This window comes from Camellia sinensis, chromosome 14 (assembly GCF_055761805.1).
Source record: "Camellia sinensis isolate YWXY chromosome 14, ASM5576180v1, whole genome shotgun sequence".
Lineage (NCBI taxonomy): Eukaryota > Viridiplantae > Streptophyta > Magnoliopsida > Ericales > Theaceae > Camellia > Camellia sinensis.
The window spans coordinates 125,005,070-125,025,018 of NC_138974.1; the positions used below are offsets into that span (position 1 = coordinate 125,005,070).

The 19,949-nt window shown below is 34.0% G+C and overlaps 1 long non-coding RNA gene across 1 annotated transcript; it reads right to left on the minus strand.

The window, feature by feature from the left end:
- Positions 1-1,713: 1,713 nt before the first annotated feature.
- Positions 1,714-2,927, minus strand: LOC145808022 (uncharacterized). The gene is made up of 2 exons (XR_014351495.1): positions 2,423-2,927; positions 1,714-2,024 (listed from the first exon to the last, which is right to left on the minus strand). It is a non-coding gene; the product is annotated as an uncharacterized LOC145808022 (long non-coding RNA).
- Positions 2,928-19,949: the final 17,022 nt, after the last annotated feature.

Below are 19,949 nucleotides of genomic sequence, written 5' to 3' on the forward strand. Positions count from 1 at the left end.
GTGTCACAGCACACCAGTGGCCGGCAGTGCACCACTGATGGCCGGCAGTGCCCTGTTGTTGGCCGGCATCTCTCATTTCATGGCCGGCAGGCCACTAGTGAATTCCCCAACAGTGTTCTGGTAAGTTGCAGCAACAAACACTGGAAGACACCTTGCAAACAGAGCCTCTAAAGAGCAACCGGAAGGCGTTTCGAGGCAAGGAACCAAAGCAAGCATGCATACCCTCCTCTTCTTCAAACAAAGCTGGAGCAATTCTCTTTTACTGCTTACTAGTTAGTTAGCATTTGTTATTTGTAATAATTAATTTGTTAATTAATTAAGTTGTGTGATAATTAGTTGTAACTAGTTATTCATAGGGTTTTGTAATAATTAAGTAGCTTGTTAGCTAGTTAATTAGGCGGCTTGTATTATTTATTCGGACCCTCCGAGCGAGGGCACAATTGTAATAAGTGTGCGTGTGTGTGATGTATGTCTTCCAACCCCACATCTTTCTCCCTTTTATTTACCAGATTATGATGGTTAGATTAGGGCATGTTTCAATTAGCATACTTATGCTTGTATGTTTGCATTCATTCATCTGTCTTGCATGTACCGGGCTCGGCGCATCATACTAACTGCATTGTATTTCAATTCCAAAGTTGAATACGTGTTAGCTGTAGCATCATCATATGTCATCTTAGAATAGCCGAGCCTATTGTAGTTGCATTTTTGCATGTGTTGCATTAGGCATTTCTGTATAGTTAGGATCATGCATGAATTTCTAACATAGCTTCTTTCTTTGGCTTGGAGTACTCGGTAAGTATTTATGCTTTAGCATCCTTGCATGTGTGTGAGTGACTGCCATGATAGCATGCTTACCATGAGGCTATCTGCTTATGTGATATACCTGCCTGAATGCCTGTGGGTGAAGGTTGGATTATCTGAGTTAGAACAATTCATCGACTGCGAGTTTTACGCCCACCCGAGGGTGGCAAAATCTGCATTTTAAGCCTACTTGCGAGTAGCAAACCGCTTTCAAAAACAAACATGAAATGTTTTGTTCCAATTCAGGCGATCCGGTCTATACTTGTATATTGTGCGCATCACATAGTAATTCTAGGCTAATAAACCGGAATAAGAGAACATAATGTTTTCAAAACTCGATGTCATGGTTAGTAGAGGCCGATCTTTGATCGGGCGAGCAGGGGTGCTCACGAAGTGACCTTCCCTAATCGTACCCCAGTTCCCGAGCTGAGACAACTTTGGTGATGACGGACACGTGGCCTTAGGCACGAGTCAGAGTTTCCTAAATTCTCCCAAAATAAAATATTTAGGTGGCGACTCTGTATCTGGCAAAGTAGTTCATGTTTGGCACTTCTTTCAAAAAATCTGTTTTCAAAAACGATTTGCCGGATTTGGACTCTTTGATGATTCATCGGTCTTGCATTGCACTCTGCGAGATTAGATACAGGACCGTGACTTTGAGTCCTGAACTGTAGTGAGCCAAAATGAACAAAACGGGGGATTTCCTCCCGGGACGTTCGGGGACGTCTACACCCGCCCCGCCCCATTGCCATTCATAACAACAACGGTTGTAAGTGGAGCAACGAGTCACATTTGATGGCCTTTGAAGTGTCTTTGTGTTATATGATATCGTCCGTTGGTGAAGTGATATGGTTTTGGAAAGATGTGATTTTTAATTTATTTATTTAATTCATATAAGACAGTACAATAAAACTTAATAAATTACAACCATAATCATAAAAATGAAATACAATACATAATTAAAAAAAAAAAACTCCAAAATGAGAGAGAAAGTCCTAGTAAATACACACAGAGAATAAGACTTATATGTAAATAGAAAGATTCAAATCACTGACTCCTAATAAGGTGCGAGAATTTTAACCAAACGAGCTAATCTCGTTAATTAATTATATTTTTGCATCCTTACATGTCACATAAAATCTAAAAAAAAGAAAAAGAAAGAAGAAACTTGTTATTCCCAGCATCTTATAGTCCTGATAGAGAGCTTTAATTTGTTTTACCTGCAATGACAAAATATATCAGTAGTTTTTACATTTTGATTTGTGTCATTTTAATTCTTGTAATTTTAATTTATTCAATTTTGACTCTCAATTTACAATTTTGTGTAAATTTAGTCTAATTTATTACAATTGTTAGTTTTTTTTTTTTTTTTTTTTTTTTTTTTTTTGAAAATGCACACGAGCGGTGTGGTATTCTTTTATAAATAAAAAAATTATAAACTTATTCCATTCAGTGAGTTAATTTTAACGAACTCAACGACCAATTTCCTTTAAAAATCCTAATATGTGTTATTAATTGAATCAAATTAATATAAAATTTAAAATTAAGAATCAAAATTAAAATTATAAGAATTGAAATGACAAAAAAAATATATATAAAAACTAGCCATATTATTTGCCCACATTCAATGCCTCTATGGTGGTGGCTCGGCACGACGACGGTTGTAAGTGGAGCAACGAGTCACATTTGATGGCCTTTGAAGTCTCTTTGTGTTATACGCTATCGTCCATTGGTGAAGTGATAAGGTTTTGGAAAGAAGTGATTTTCATTTTTTGTTTATTTATTTGTTTGATTCATATAAGATAGTATAATGAAACTTAATAAATTACAATCATAATCATAAAAATGAAATACAATATATAATTAATATAAAGAAAAAGTCCAAAATGAGAGAGAAAAGTCCTAGTAAATAAACTCACAGATAATAAAACCTATACGTAAGTAAAGAGATTCGACCCACTAATTCCTACTAAGGCACAAGAATTTTAACCAAACCAGTTAATCCCGTTAATTAATTATATTTTTGCATCTTCACGTCACTTATTAAAATTATAAAAATGAAAATGACAAAAGATAAAATATAAAAACTAGTGATATACTTTGTCCACATTCAATGCCTCTATGGTGGTGTTGATGGTGGTCCACCCCGATTATATCCCTCGCGGCCTGCTGTTACAGAATGTGCACCCCGGTTATATCCCCCGCGTCCTGCTGTTACAGAATGTGCCATGGGTAAGCGAGTTCGTTCCACCCTAGTCTTGTTGGGTTCATCTGCCACAAACCCATATGATTGAAATTTGACTAATTTAGATGGAGTGATGGAATTAAAATTAGAGTTATAGCGTAGAGATTAAATGGTTTAAATTGAAATTATAAAAATTAAATTAAAATTTGAATTAAAGTATAAACTTAAAAATATAATTAAGCAGGAGATTAAGCCTGTTGTTCAAAATTATATTTTAAACTGCTAATTTATGAATGTTTCTACAATGTTCATAGAATGACCCCTCTGGAAATTTTAAAAAAAAATGTTAAAAAATTTACAATTTTTTTTTAAACGTTTAATCTTTTTAATAAAATAAATTTTAAATACATCAATTTAAATTACAATTTTTTAATTTATTTTCAATCTAAATCATCTACCAATTTTCATAAGGTAAAATTGATGAAAAAATATATTTTAATTGTTAAACTGAATGAAAAATAATATTTTAGATTTTTTTTTGTACATTTGCATTGACTTTAATAACTAAAATATCATTTTTTTTAATCAGTTTTACTTAACAAAAAAATTCAAAATTTATTTTGTTAGAAGAGTCAAACTCTGAGTTTTTTTTTTTTTTTTGGTGGTAATTTTTCAAAATTCTTTTATTGCCCTTTTAAGTCATGACTATTCTTACAATTTTTAAGATGACTTTCAATTATTTTACATATTATGTAACAACATCAATATATTAGTAGATATTTTTTTTAATGAAATATTTTTAAATCACAAGTATACCGTTCACAAAATGTATGAAATTGGCGTCCATAGATGAGACCGTCTGTAAAAGGTCAGTACACATATGATAGGGTAAGTAATATTTAAAATACTAAATCCATTTTTATAATATCCTTTTTATATTTATTATTCTAATCCAATCGGAGAGGTATTTGGATTGATACCACACTCGTGTCCACCAAAGGCTCATTTCTTCTCTTGTAGGTCATGTGGGTCTCAAGAGTGAGCCATACAATTTACGAAAATCATCTTGGTAAAAAATAATTTAGAGAAACATTATAAAAATAAGAAATATTGATATAAATATGTAACAGAGAGAGAACTTGCTACCAGCTAATTTTCTTGCAGATGTAACTGGTTGGAGTATGATGAACATCAGCATTATGAACCAGAAGAAGAAGAGGCTATAAAAATGGGAAGAAGAGGCTTTGCTCAACATTTTCACACACAGAGAGAGAGAGAGAGAGAGAGGGGGGGAAATGGAGAGGGGGGTGATGCAGGAATGATTATGGGTGCAAAGTGCACTTCTATGGTTCACATATATATATACTAGTGGTAACCGTGGTATGCACGAGATTTTTTAAATTAAAAAAAATTATTATAATTATTTTAAAATAATTTAATATTTTGTCTCGTGATATACATAAAATTTATAAGTTAAATTTTATGTTTATAAAATTTTAAATTATTATTTTAAATTTTTTTTTAAAAAAAACATATATATATATATAAGTCTAATTAGTGCAATTTTGATAATTTCTATTAAAAAAAAGTTAAATATGATTAAATGAGATTAAATGAATTATGACATATCTTTTCTTGTTATGAAAATATACAAATTTAAAAGTTATAATTAAGACAAATATACAATATTATTATTAAATGTGAAGTGAAGTGATATTTAACAATAATTAATATGATGTTTCTATTATTAATCTCATATTTTTGTGTGGTTTGTATTTGGTTTGTTTGTTTGTTTTCAATTTATTTAAGATGAAGTAGTGGGTTTCTATTTTTTTTTCCCAATTTACTTTAACTATAGTTTCTATTTGCTTTTAATTATTATTATTTAGGTAAGTTATGATATGAGTTAGATATGTTATAGACATGTGGGTTTTATTGATTTAAAGTATGATGGTAGGAGATATTTTCAAATTAGATTTGTTTATATAAACATTAAAAAAATTTATAATTTAAAATTGGATATTGAGATGCAAAAGAAAAATTTTAACTGAATAAATAAAAATCAAATTCATTAATTTTATCTGTGCCTATATCTGATTTTTTTTGTTGTTTGTTATGTTATAATATAATATATAAGATATAGATAGATATTCACAATTTTCATGAAAAATATTATTTGATTTTTTGGGGAAGAGATAAGGCAGACAAATTTTAATATTTTTTGGGGAAATCGGTGAGAGAGATTAGGATGGAGAGATATTTTTTAATTTAAAATTCATAAATTAAAGGATAATTATTATTTCTAAAATAAATAAATAAATAAATCAGTCAATAGTCTTTTTCAAAATCTATTTTATAAATTGGAAAATCAATAATTTTAGAAAACTAATTAATTTATCCTATTAAGTAATTTAAAATTTGGATAGATATACATCAAAATTTAGATATTGTTGTATCTTTCTGAGATCCATATCTAAATTCTTACCTTTTTTGTTTTTGTGTGGTTTTAATTTTTTTTTTTCAATTGATTTTAGATGGAGTTGTGGGTTTTTATTTAATTTATCTGTGGTTTCAATTTGTTTTTAATTATTACTATTTAGGTAAGTTATGATGCGAGTTAAATATGTAATAAATATGTGAGTTTTATTGATTTAAAGTATGATAGTGGGAGATATTTTCAAATTAGATTTGTTTAGATTGACTTTATAGATTTTTAAAATTTAAAATTGGATATTGAGAGGCAAAAAAAATATTTTAACTGAATGAATAAAAATCTAATTTATTAATTTTATTTGTTTGTATATCTGACTTAATTTTTTTTGTTATGTTATAATATAATATATAAGATATAAACAGACACCTACAACTTTCATTAAAAATATTATATGATTTTTTGGAGGAAAGAAAAGAATTGTAAGTTTTAATTTTTTTTAAAAAAAAAAATTGGTGAAAGAGATTATGATGGAGAGATTATGAAATATTTTTGTTATCTTCCCATTATTATTTCTAAAATAATTAAATAAATAAATCAGCCAATAGGTATTTTTAATCTATTTTATAAATTGAAAGTTCAATAATTTTAGAGTGAGAATTTGAAGCCCTTAGGAGGCTTCTCATTAGAAATCCTTTTTTTCTTATATAATATATAAATATAGATATTTATATTTGTTTTGGATTTTTTTAATATACAAATTATTTTTTTTAGATTTTTTATAAAAAATAATTTAATAATGTCATCACTAACCATAGTGTATGGGAGAAGTTGAAAAGGGTGCTGCAATAATTATGACAGAAGTCAAAAAGATTTGTGGATTGAGAGAAATTAATAAATGTTGAGGTTATTTATTTTTTTAAATCAAAAAACTAAAAAATTAGGATTGGAATATCGGAGCTCCCACAAAGCTTGTCGGTTAAAAACTCTCATTTCCTTATATAACACTAGCATATCACCCGTGCTATGCACGAATTGTGTTTACAATTATCTATATATGTGAATTGCGATTTTTAAATGTCTTCTTTTTTTCCTTTTTTATATTATATTAAAGTTTAATATTTTGATAATAATCATATGTATTAGATTTTTCAAGGAATTAAATGTCTTTTTTTTTATATTATATTATATTAAAGTTTAATATTTTGATAATAATCATATGTGTTGGACTTTTCAAGAAATTTTTTTTATGCTTGTTCTGAATGTATTAAAGTATGAGGGATAATAATCATATGTGTTGGGACTTTTCAAGGAATTCATGTGTTGGATTTCAAAGATTTTTTTTATGCTTGTTCTTAATGCATTAAAGTGTTATTATGAGGGTAAGACTTGGGGTTGGGAGAAGTTAATAAATGCTAAGGTTTTTTTTTTTAAATCAAAAAATTAGGAAATTTAGATTGGGAGATTGGAGCTCCCACAAGGCTTAAGGTTAAAAAACCCATTTTGCTTAATATATAGTATAGATATAGATAAGCCTTGTTTGGGAAAGGCTAAAAATTTGACCTTTTGGGTTAAAATTTATAAAAAAAAATAAAGTAGGTTAAAATAGTTAATAAAACAAAATGTCACATTAAATCCATAATCATTTTATTTTTTTCTCTGACAATCATCACATCCAATTACAAAAAAATTCAATAATCTTCCCAAACACAAAAATTTTAGCCTATTAAAATAGCTAAAAACTAAAACAACCTATTAAAATAGTCAACTTCTCAAACAAGACTATAGAATCATTTACTGCATACAAAAGAAATAGATAAATCTTATATATCTATATTATTATTAAAACTATCTATACTATTATTAAAAGTGAACACCACACTTGGTCGTGTCTATGAATTTCTTTATCTTCTTTTGTCAAGTGACCTTTCCATCTAAAAGGAAAAAAATAAAAAATATAATTAAAAGAAGGGACAAGACTTTAACCTGAAATTATTATTTACTTAATTTATTAAAAAACACTTTCATTACTTAAAGAACCAAAAAATATATTAAATAAAACACTTTCATTACTTAAAGAACCAAAAAATATATTAAATTTAAAATTAAAATTTATATTTTAAGCACAAAATCGGTAGGCTTACACCCCTTGTACATATATATCTCTTTTCACTGGTATGAGAACTACAAGACGAAGACTTGGAAAAGTCTCTAACAACTTGAAAGATTCTGTAACGTGCGAATGGAAAAGTCTACTTAAAATAAAAAAATAATAATAATAAAAAAGGGATACTTCGTGCAGATATTTTCTTATATTCTTCGTTAGATTTTCTTGCAGACAATGTATATGTGTCATATCATAAATTTACAGATCAATTTCCTGAGCCAATGAGGCTAAAGTGTTAGAGATCTGATCTTATCCATCAATTTCCTAAGCCAATGAGGCTAAAGAGTTAGAAATCTGATCTTATCCAAGCAAACGATATAGATATGTCATATCATAAATTTGCAGATCAATATCCTAAGCCAATGAGGCTAAAGAGTTGGAAATCTGATCTTATCCAAGCAAACGATATAGATATGTCATATCATAAATTTGCAGATCAATATCCTAAGCCAATGAGGCTAAAGAGTTAGAAATCTGATCTTATCCAAGCAAACGATATAGATATGTCATATCATAAATTTGCTGATCAATATCCTAAGCCAATGAGGCTAAAGAGTTAGAAATCTGATCTTATCCATGCAAACTCTTGCATGATTGGCGTAATGAAAGAGGAAGGCCGTGTGAGAAAGGAGATTTGAAGTTTTCTCAACTAATAATTTTAAAAATTTTATTAATTTTTTTATGCATGTGAGTCTCACACTCATATAAGAAATTTGGTAAAAATATTAGTAAAACACTTGGGTCTTTGGCATTTTTCTTTTTCAATTGGGCTTATTGTCTAATAGTTACTGTAATAATCAGTAGTATTTTTCATCAAACATGAAAAACGCGTAACTTATTGTCAATTTTCAGCGACAATTTAAAGCTTTTATCATAGAAAACATGACTAATTGTAAATTTTAACAATAGTTTAAAAAATCCTAAAAAATCTAAAAAACTCATAAATATTGATTTGTGATTATGTATCAATTTTAATCAGTAAATAGTAATTCAAATTAAACAATTAAAGACAAATCCGCACAACGATTTTACGTGAAAAATCCACAATTGAAGTGCCTCCAATTGTGATAAAAAACCAGGGCAAAAGCCACAAAACAATCCTCTACGAAGACATAAAAGAATTACACAAGTGTACTCTCAATTATCTAGCGAATCCACACCCAAATCGAACCGACCCCTATGTGCCACTTCCAGCCCCGTCTTCAACTAGGAATTGTCTTGCTCAACGTTGAATCCACAACCTCAATGTCAAATCCACGAAGATGAGTCACTCTAGAATCCACCAAAGTTTCAGGCCCAAATTCAACAAAACACACCAAAGAACAACTGTCTCTTTTGTATTGAATGAAGCAAACAATCCTTTGATGTATACTTCTCAAACCATGAGTTAAATTCAAACAAACATCAAAGAAACTAGCAAAAAAGCTTCAGATGAAAATCCTAATACCCAAGAAGAAGATTTAGAAACCGTAACCCTTAAATCTTACTGAAACACATATTTATAGAAAACAGGACTGTGATGTTCGCTCAAGCAAAGGAATGCTCGCTCGAGAGAGAAGACTAAAACGCGTGTTTTTCAAGCGTTTTCGCACGAGCCACCAAAGTGTCGCTCGTGCAAGAAATGCAACTTCTCAGTATTTTTTACAGTCAATGAAAACTTTTGGGACTAGAGATTCTCCGCTCAATCCTCGACATACTTAGCGAAGTAGCAAACATGATAGGATAAGATCACAAACTCCTCTGCATAAGCACAATTCAAGTTAGATTCGTATATAAAAACTCATAGCTCACTAAAATAAAAGAACGAATAAAATTAAAATTGAAAAGAGTTTTCTCAAACGAGATTGCCAAGAATAAAAACCTAACAATCTCCCCCTTTGGTAATGTTGTGACAAAACACACATAACAAACAAAAATCTTAATCACCCCAACCCATACCAGCCAACAAAAACAACCTTCTTTCTCAAGGTCATGATTCGCAAAATAGTTATTAGTGCCACAATATCTAAAACAACTATTAGTGCCACAAGAGTATATGAAAAAGCAATAGATATATGACAAGATTATCTTGAAGCATGAGATGGAAAACATATGGAAAACATGCAAAAACACTCAAATTTGAGATTTTAAGAACCCACTCAAATTCTCCCCATGCAAAAGCACTCAAAAATCCGTCACATAAAAATGCCACTAATTATCAGTGTTTAGCGACATATTTTGAAAATCATCATAAAAAATAATTTTTAGTGGCAATTTTGCCAAGACCAATTTTTAGTGACGAATTGATACAATTTAATGAAAATTAAGTCAAATTATTAAGATCTACTAGTAATTTATTCAATTATTTATATATACACATATTTAAGAAGTACTAAAAATAAAATGGGAAAAACACACAAAAAACAAAAAAACAAAAAAGCGCACAAAAAAAATTATCTTTTTAACAAAATAATTTCTAAATTTTTAATTTTATCAAGTTAAACACTAATATTTTGATTTATTTTCAATTTAAATCATTTGCTTATTTTCGCTCAGTAAAATTAACAAAAAGAAAAATATATTTTAATTATTAAATTTAATAGAAAATGATATTTTAAATATTTTCTGTACACCTACATTGAGTTCCCTAAAGATTAACGAAAACTTGTTTAGAAACAAATTTTGAAAAATCAAACCAAACATAGCCGCATTTTTTGAGGGTTTTTTTTTTTCTTCATATTTTGTAAACTTCATTAAACTTTTTTTTTTTCTTTTTCATATTTTAGTCAATTTCTCATTTTTTAGATTTATCTAACTTAGATCCATCCAAAAAATAAAAATATTTATGAAGAACATCTTTAAAAAAAATCAATAAATACCCCAAAAAAATGATTGAATTGAATTTTTTTTTTGTATTTAATGAATTTTGTATAAAAAATTACAAATACTTTATTTTTTAAGTATATCTGGATTGCGTATTTAAAAAGGATGCTCAGTTGAAAAGTCCAATTTTGGACTTTTCTTGCCCAAATGTCCAAGTGCTAATCTATTATGTCCATAAGGACAAGCTATTGCAAAATGACCAAACTAGTCATGTATATATATATATATATTGTTTCCAAACCAAATCCTAAACAAACCAGCGCCTCTCTCTCTCTCTCTCTCTCTCTCTCTCTCTCTTCTCCTTACCTCCGTTGTCGCCGTGCCGCCAACTGATCACCATCGCTGCCGTTCCTCCCGTCCCTTTCTCTCTCTCTAGATCTATTAAGGTCAAGCCGTCGTTGGAGATCTGTAGATCGACCTCAAATCTATAGATCTGTAAACGTTAACCACCACACAGCTACAAATTTGTTAGATTTGACGTTTCCATCATCATTGTTGTCACGTTGTCTCTATCATCGTCGCCGCCGTCGATCTCAACGTCACTCACAACTACTTAGTTGCCACTGATATAGCGATCCCGATTTTCCCTCCATTAATTATTGTATTCCGGACTTAGGTTCCGTGGTGTTGGCTGTTGTTTATACCTTGTTTCCGTCCTTCAATTCTTTGAGTTTGAGTTTTAGGATGTGTTGGACAGGTTTGTAATAGGTTGGGTGTATTTTGAAAACCAATGGTTGTTGCCCAGATTTTGGTGTTTTCGCTCGAGTGAGGCTTTTGTCGCTCGAGCGAGATCTGTGCTTCAAATCCTTCGCTCGAGCTAGGTTTCCTTCGCTCGAGCGAGAGTTGAGGGTTGTGTTTGGTGGCTCGAGCGAGAATTCTTGCGCTCGAGCTTGCGTCTGCGTCTTGTTCTGGACCTGAAGGTTGCATTTCTTGGCTCGAGCGAGCTTTCCTCCGCTCGAGCGAGCGAGCTGTATGTTTTGGGTTTCTTCGCTCGAGCGAGCATTCTGTTGCTCGAGCGTGTTCCTGGGTTGCAGACCTGAAGCTTCGAATTGTTGGCTCGAGCAAGACTTTCTATGCTCGAGCGAGGATTCTTTGTGTCTGGTCGCTCGAGCGACCACTCCTTCGCTCGAGCGAGCATCGTATATTTCAGTTCACAACAGCTTCTTCTTCCTTCACTTTTTCATCTCCTCTTTTGTACAAACCCTAGAACCGGCTGCTCCTCATTTACACATACCTTCTCTCTAGGGTTTCATCTAGTTTTTGAGTGTTTCTACCCTAATCTCTTTGTAAGAAAGATAGAGGGTGGCGTGGGCTTCACTTTAATCTGAAAAATCTTGGATTTGGAGCACTTTGGGTTTTCACCATCTTCTCCATTTGGTCTCTTCATTTCGAGGTAGGGATACCCTACTCCATCTTATGGGTTTTGACATGAATTTTAGTCATTTTGATTAGTTGGTGTTGTTGGGTAATTTTGGAAAAAGTTAGGGTTTGATTCGTAATTTATAAAAATGGGGTTTTCAAAATATTAAATCCCATGTGTATATGAGACCTTGAAAAAAATGAAATTATTGTTGTTATATTGAAGAAATTGAACCTTAGGGTTGATATTGAGAATTAGGGAAAAATGCCCTAATTATGTGATAAATTAATTTGAATAATTAATTTGTGGGAATATGAAATTAAATTGGGAATTATGAAATTGGAGAATTATAAAGTTGAATGATGGAGTTGGATAATTTAATCACTCACCCATGAGAATGTTAATATGCTATTGGTTTAATGCATTTATTTTCTATTTAGACTGCTTTGGGCTATCGGTGGAGGATAGTCTTGATTGTTGTAGACACTGTATGTTGATTAGGGAAAACTGAAACTAATCACATTGAATATGTCATTGAATATGATGGTTGGAATAATACATCAAATATGCGTATTGATTGATCATTGTATATTATAGCGATTCCGGTATTCCCTTTACTGTTCTGTTGCATTCCGGACTCGGTTCCGTGGAGTTGGTAGTTGTGTCTACCTTGTTGTCGTCCTTTAATTCCATTTGATTGAGTTTTAGGATGTGTTGGGCATGTTTCGAGCAGGTGGGATGAGCCTTGGTCTAATTTCTTGTTGCCAGGTTTTTGGTCTTTCCGCTCGAGCGGGTCGTCTAGCGCTCGAGCGGAGATTGCACACTCCCAGTATTTTTGTTGTCTGCAAAACTTCTGCAGGTGTGATTTCTACGTTCGAGTGGATTTCCTGTGCTCGAGCGGATCGCGCTCGAGCGGGCTTGTTGGCGCTCGAGCGAGTAGTACATTTTTGGTGTAAGTTCTGGGATGGGAAAATCTACGCTCAAACGGACTGATTTTCGCGCTCGAGCGGATGTACTTTATTCTTGTGTCTTGGAGCTCGAGCGGGACTTCTTGCGCTTCAGCGAATTCAGTATTTTGTTCTTGGCACTCGAGCGTTGTGTTTTCCGCTCGAGCGGACCTGTCGTATATCAGAAGGCAGTTTGGCATTTTTAAGTCACTTTTACATCCTCACTCTCTCTCTTACTTTTCCAAATAACTCCATTGTAGAGCCTCTCTCTCTAGAACCTTGCCTTCTCTCCAGGTATTGATCTAGTAGGAGTTGTCTCCTCACCTTTGGCCTTTACAAAAAAGTTGTTGATCGTCGAGGGCTATCTTTTGATCCAAGAATCTCAGGATTTGGAGCATTTCCGTTTTCTTCATCTTCTTCGTTGGGTTCCATCATTTGAGGTAGGGATTCCTACTCACTACTATGGGTTTTAACCTAGATTTTTGGGCATTTTGTTAAATGGTTGATTTTGGAAAGTTAGGGTTTGAAAATGTTGAAAGGGGGTTTTGCTATTTTGATTCTAAAATGTGTATTTTGGGTTTCACAATAACGAAATTGTTGTTGGTTGTTGATATATAGACCATTGGGTCAATATTGGGTAATGGGGTAGAAAACCCTAATCGGTTGTGTAAATTAATTGGTATAATTAATTTGGAAAAATTGTGGCTATATGGGATTGAGTTGGAAATAATGAAATTGGCTCATTATATAGTAGAATGGTGAAGTTAGATTTATTAATTGCTCACTTTTGAAAACATTGATATTTTATCTGTTGGAGCTTTTATTATCCGTTTAGAAATAATTGCTTGGGCTACCGGTGGAGGGTAGTTTTGATTGTTGTAGACAATGCATGATGATTAGGCAAACTAAAACTAATCAATTGGATATGCCATAGAGTATGGCGGTTAATAGAATACATTAATGTTATGTATTGATTGATTGTGTATATGACCGAAGTGTATATACGTTGTATGTGTGGGAGGAGATAGGGGATGTACTCCACGGTTTAGGGGAAGATAGGGGATGGACCTCTAAACCGGATGTTGTTTAGGAGGAGATAGGGGATGGACTCCACTGATACAGCTCATATGCTTGTCAGTTAATGTGTTGATATAGCTCATATGCTTATCTATGAAAGTGTTGATATAGCTCATATGCTTATCTGTTGAAATGTTAATACAGCTTGTATGCTTATCTGTTGAGATGTTGATGTAGTTTATATGTTTATCAGATGAAATGTTGATATAGCTGGTATGCTTATCTAATATGGAATGGGAGAAGTTTATTATGAGTCTCTATTTCATGTAAATGGTTGGCCAGGTTCTGAGCCGTTGATGTAAATTGTGAAATTAATAAGGAATGGAAAATGAAATGAAACATGAACATAGTGGTCATGTATGGTAATGGATTAAGAATTGGTTTATGGGAATTATACATTTATCAATTGCTAATGTCTTAGTTACTGCGCATATTGTGTTTAGCATATCTCTACTGGACGTTGGCTCACCTTATATGGGACATTATTTTTCAGGTACAGGTAGAATGCCACCTCCAAGGACATAGCTTGGGTGATGATGAGAGTTAAAGACTCTTTTGTTTATTTTGATTGTATTACATGTATATCAAGCCAAGGGCTTATTTGTATAGAGTTAATACTCTTCTTTTATGTAACCAAGTGTTGACTTGGAAAGCTGTAAGCCCATAGGGCATTTGCTTTTGTTGTTAACATGTAATACTGTTGTAAGAACTACTTTGATGAATAGAATGGTTGGTTTCTTTTATATCAATGCATGTTTAAAGTGATGGGTTTTATGTATTTTTTTTTAGGGCTTCTCACTAAATGAAATAGGAGTATAAGATTCCTTTTATATGAGTAAAATAACTCTTTTTTTTTTCTTTCTTTTCCTGATGTGAGATTATCAAATAAAAGCTAGCCAATGGTAATTTTCTTAATTATTTAAAATTTAAAAAATTAAAAATATTAATATAAGATATTGAAACTCTCACAAGATTTCTTACTAAAAATACAATTTTCTTTATATAATAAATAGATAAATAGATTAAATTTTATACACTTTTCTCTCTTTCCTTTTTAATCTTCCCCCAAGAAAACTCAACGCTACTAGGCAAAGGTATATAGATGTGTAATTATTGTTTATTACTTTGTGTTGGTGAAGAAGTATCCTAACAGAATACAAAGGGTTGGTTAAGTGATAAGGTTTTGGAAAGAAGTGATTTTCAATTTTTATATATTTACTTGATTTATATAAGACAGTACAATGAAACTTTACAATCATAATCATAAAAATAAAATATAATACATAATTAATACAAAGAAAAACTTTAAAATGAGAGAAAAAATCTTAGTTAAGAGATACAGGAAGAATAAGACCTATACGTAAGTAGAAAGATTCAAATCACTGACTTCGAATGAGGTGCAAGAATTTTAACCAAAGGAGTTAATCCTGTTAATTAATTATATTTTTGCATCCTCACATTGTAATGCCCCAACCCTTCACACGTCATCGATATTGTCCGCTTTGGGCCACGCCCGCATGGATTTGTTTTTCCCAGTCGGTCACCCATCCTAGAACTACTCCAACTTAAGCACGCTTAACTGGGGAATTCTGTTAGGGATCTCACCACCCGGGAAAAGGCCTCGATGCTGTATAAGGGTCTAGGTTTTTACTTTTATAGTCTAGGAACTCCCCCTCCATCCCCGATATGGGACACTGGAACCTTACAATCCACCCCTCTTAGGGTTGCACGTCGTCGTGCAGTAGCCTGCCAGTTCACAAGCCCGCCCACATGCACCGAGAGACGCCAGGGGCCCACACTTGGTACTCCGGAGAGTCGGCTTTGATACCATTTGTAATGCCCCAACCCTTTACACGTCATCGATATTGTTCGCTTTGAGCCACGCCCACACGAATTTGTTCTTCCCAGTGGGTCACCCATCTTAGAACTACTCCAACTTAAGCACGCTTAACTGGGGAGTTCTGTTAGGGATCTCATCACCCGGGAAAGGGCCTCGATGCTGTATAAGGGTCTAGGTTTTTACTTTTATAGCTTAGGAACTCCCCCTCTATTCCCAATGTGGGACACCGGGACCTTACACACATGTCACTTAAAATTTGGAAAAACAAACAAAAAACTTGTTATTCCCAGCATCTTATAGTCCAGATAGAGAGCTTAAATTTGTTTTATCTTTAATGACAAAACATATCCGTATTGTTTTACATTTTGATCTTTGTGTCATTTTAATTCTTGTAATTTTAATTTATTCAATTTTGACTCTCAATTTATAATTTTGTGTAAATTTAGTCTAATTTATTACAATTGTTAGTGTTTATATATATATATATATATAATGCACACGAGCGGGGTGCTATTCTTTTATAAATAAAAAAAATTATAAACTTATTCCATCCAGTGAGTTAATCTTAACAAACTCAACGACCAATTTCCTTTAAAAATCCTAATAATATAAAATTTAAAATTAAGAATCAAAATTAAACTAATTAAAATTATAAAAATTGAAATGACAAATACACACACACACACACACACACACACACACACACACACACATATAAACTAACCATATTATTTGCCCACATTCAATGCCTCTATGGTGGTGGCTCGAGACGATAACTAGGGATGGCAATTTGAACCTGGTCCGACGGGGACCCAGACCGCCCCATCCAATAAGCCCGGTTTTCCAGAAAAATTATCCCCCATAGGGCCAGGGCTTGTATTGAAAAATAAATCCCTGATAGTTTTTGGGCCGAGGACGGGGACAAATTCCCGCACCCCAGCCCCCGCCTGGCCCCACCCCGATTAATCCTCGAACAACCTCGTATATATATATATGTATCTATTCTATTCAGTTCACTATACAAACCCATCTCTCTCTCTCTCTCTCTCTCTCTCTCTCTCTCCTCTACTCTCTCTCTTCTGCATCCGAAGTTGTCGCATCCTCTAACGTTGTTGCCTCCTTCGACGTCACTACCACTGTGCTATCCCTGGCCACCATCCCTTTCTAGATCTTCACCGCTGTAGATTTACTCCAAGGAAAATGAGATTGGCCGAGCACGGCGGAGTCCTCCATGAACTCCACTATTACAAATCTAGATCTGTGTGTGTGTGTGTGTGTGTGTGTGTGTGTGTGTCCATGTGTATATATATCTATATCTATATATATATATGTGTGTGTGTGTGTTTTACAGCTTCAGCTTCTGTTTAGGGTTTTGAGTTCGTTGTGATTGTGTTGTTAGATCTACAAGTTAAGGTTATTTTCTCAGATGTTCTTAGTCAAAATTTAGTTTGTTAAGTTGGGATCTTGTTGAAGAAGGACATCTCTAATCTGGGTTGTGAATTATTAGTTCATATAGCCAAAGAAAATGGTTTTGTCTGATGAGAACAATCACTCCTCTTTGATTGTCTGATGAGAACAATTGAGTTGGGATTGTCTAATTTTTAAAATATTTGAGCTTGAATTCAACTGAAATACCCTAGTTTCTGAAATGCATTTTTTTTTTTTTTTTTGGGCCGAGGAATGTTTGTGGTCGGGGAAACCCGATCCCCGTTAGGAGGCAGAGGTGGGGGCAAGGACGGTGATAGGTTCCCCGTCAGGAATCGGGGTCGGGGACAGAGAGATTTCCACCATCGGGGATTGGGGATAGGGAGTGTGATCCTTGGCCTCGCCCCGCTGTAGACACCTTATTTTTGACCGTCCTCGAGACTTTGTTGTGCTTGCAGGTACACCCAACAACTAGTTCGATTGCTCGCTGAGTACTCGACTGTCGCGGCGGAACGTCACCGGTTTGAGCTTCCCAGACCCTGTATCCTTTCTGCCTTTTTTTGGACCTTGACTAGGTCCTTTCAAAGTGACCTTCTTGGTGCACTGCCGGCCATGGCATGGAACTGCCGGCCATTGCCTTGGTCCTGCCGGCCATTGGTGATGCCCTGCCGGCCATCAGTGAGCCACTGCCGGCCATTGATGATGGCCGGCACCCCCCTGTCTCAGTTGGTTTTCCTCCAGATCTTTTAAGCCAGCTGGTTTCTTGTTTGCTCCCCTCCATACACGTGTATGGAGGAATGAAGCTCTTGTAAAGCTTCTTGAAGAAGCTTTGGCTTTGCATTCCTCTATATAAACAAGAGACCTCCCTCTTTGCCAGGGGTTCTGCAACTTTGGAAGGAAAAACCTCTCTTTCTCTCTATATTGTTTGTGTCTTGTGCTTAGAAGTTGGATTTCCTTGCACTTTTACATTGTAACACATAGAACTACACCACCACCACTGGACAAAGCTTCTTGGGAGGTCTTCTTGAGGTCTGAAAGTGAGTTTCTACCCCCTGAAGTTGCTGGTTTCGAAGAGGGTCTTCAAGGGTAAGTATTTTCCCCATTTTTGCACTTTCTTGCACCTTGCTTTAGCCCTCTTTGCATATTGATTTAGGCTTTTCTTATAACTGAAAAAAGTCTTGTATTTAAGTCCTTTTTAAGTTTGTTTAAGGTCATTTTGCTGTTAGGGGTGTGTAGCCCTCTTGCATGCTTTGTTTGGCTTTGTTTTAAGCCAGCAGATTTTCAGTGGTAAAGGTGTGGTTTTGAGGTCCTTAATCAGAGGGGGTGGCCCCCTCTCTTTTGGTTCCTCTTTGCTTGCAATTTTGGCCTTCCAAAGGACCATCCTTCTATGTATTTTTGAGGCTTGGTTCAGGCCTATTTTTTGTGACTTCTAGGACCTGCCTTGGCCCTGTCCATGGCTGGTTTGGTCATATTTTGCATGCATATAGTATGTATAGTGTAACTCCATCCATAGCTCGTCAAAGTAGCATGCGTGCTTAGCTTGTGTTGAGTCCATTTTAGTGGATTTTTGGTGATGTTTTACCATGCCATGAACCTGTTTTGGGTTGGTTTTGTTACCCCATGCTTGCATGATGCACTTGTAGTGTAAATCTCCTAAACTTGCTTCATATGATCCATGCCATGCCATGTTATTTTAGCTTGTTTGGTTTATATTTCAGCATATATTTGGTCATCATTTGGCATGTTATGACCCTATCCATAGTTGGTTCAATCATCCTTTGCATGCTCCATATAGGTGTAGAACAGATCGTGTTTACTAGTCATTTGTGCATGATGTTTTGACTCATCATACTAGCATATTTTGGCTTTACCCAAACTTGATTTTATGCTTATTTTGAAGTGTTCTAGGACTGTTTTGGGCTGCCATGGCCATATCACTCGTGCTTTGTATAGCTATAGTGTAAATGCTTAGGCTAGTCTTGGGTTTTGAGGCCCTTACCATGCCATACATGCGATGTTTGCATGCTTTGCCCTCATTCCATATGCTATTTCGGTCCATGAAATGTTGTCATACACTTGCATTTGACATGCCTTGAATGCTTTATAGAGCTTGTGCTTTATGCCTCAAGAATGAGCTTTTGTGCATGCCATTAAGCCTAAGCCTTTGACTCATCATTTCAGTGCATTTTGGGTCCTATTATACCATGATGTAACTCTGTTTTATGTTTCCCAAGTCATGCCATGTTTGGTTTCAATAGGTGTAGTGCATTGCCTCTTTAAAGCCTTGCATGCTCCATGTTTTTGACTTTGTGTTCTAGCCTTTGTTGGCTAGCTTTGAGCTTAGTTTTGGTCTTGTTTGGACCTACCCTAGGACTGTTTTAGGTCCCCTCAGCCCCTTGGGGCTTGCCTTGTATGGCCGTGGCTTAAGTCCCTTTGCTTACCTTGAGCTTTGCGCATCATGACATGCTATGCTTGCATGGTTCATTTGATTTGGCATCACTTTACATGAAATTTTAGAGCTTACCTCATTGTCATACATCCGTGTTTGTTGCTCCTTAAGTGTGCTTAAGAGTTGTCCTCTTTGTGCCTTAATACTTGCGCCACTTGGCAAACATGTTTGCCTTGCCATTTCATGCTTTTCATGCCATCAATTCATCACTTATGGCTACTGATTTGGACCTATTTGAGAGCTGTCCATCTTTGGTGTAAGCCCATCTTACCAAGTTGTCGTATACTTGTCCACCTTTGCGTGCCTTGCATGGTTGCATGTTCATGTTGCATTTTGTCATGTTGTCCAAGGTTATCACCTCACGTCATGCCTATGTGCTTGTTGCATGTCATTAGCCTTGTT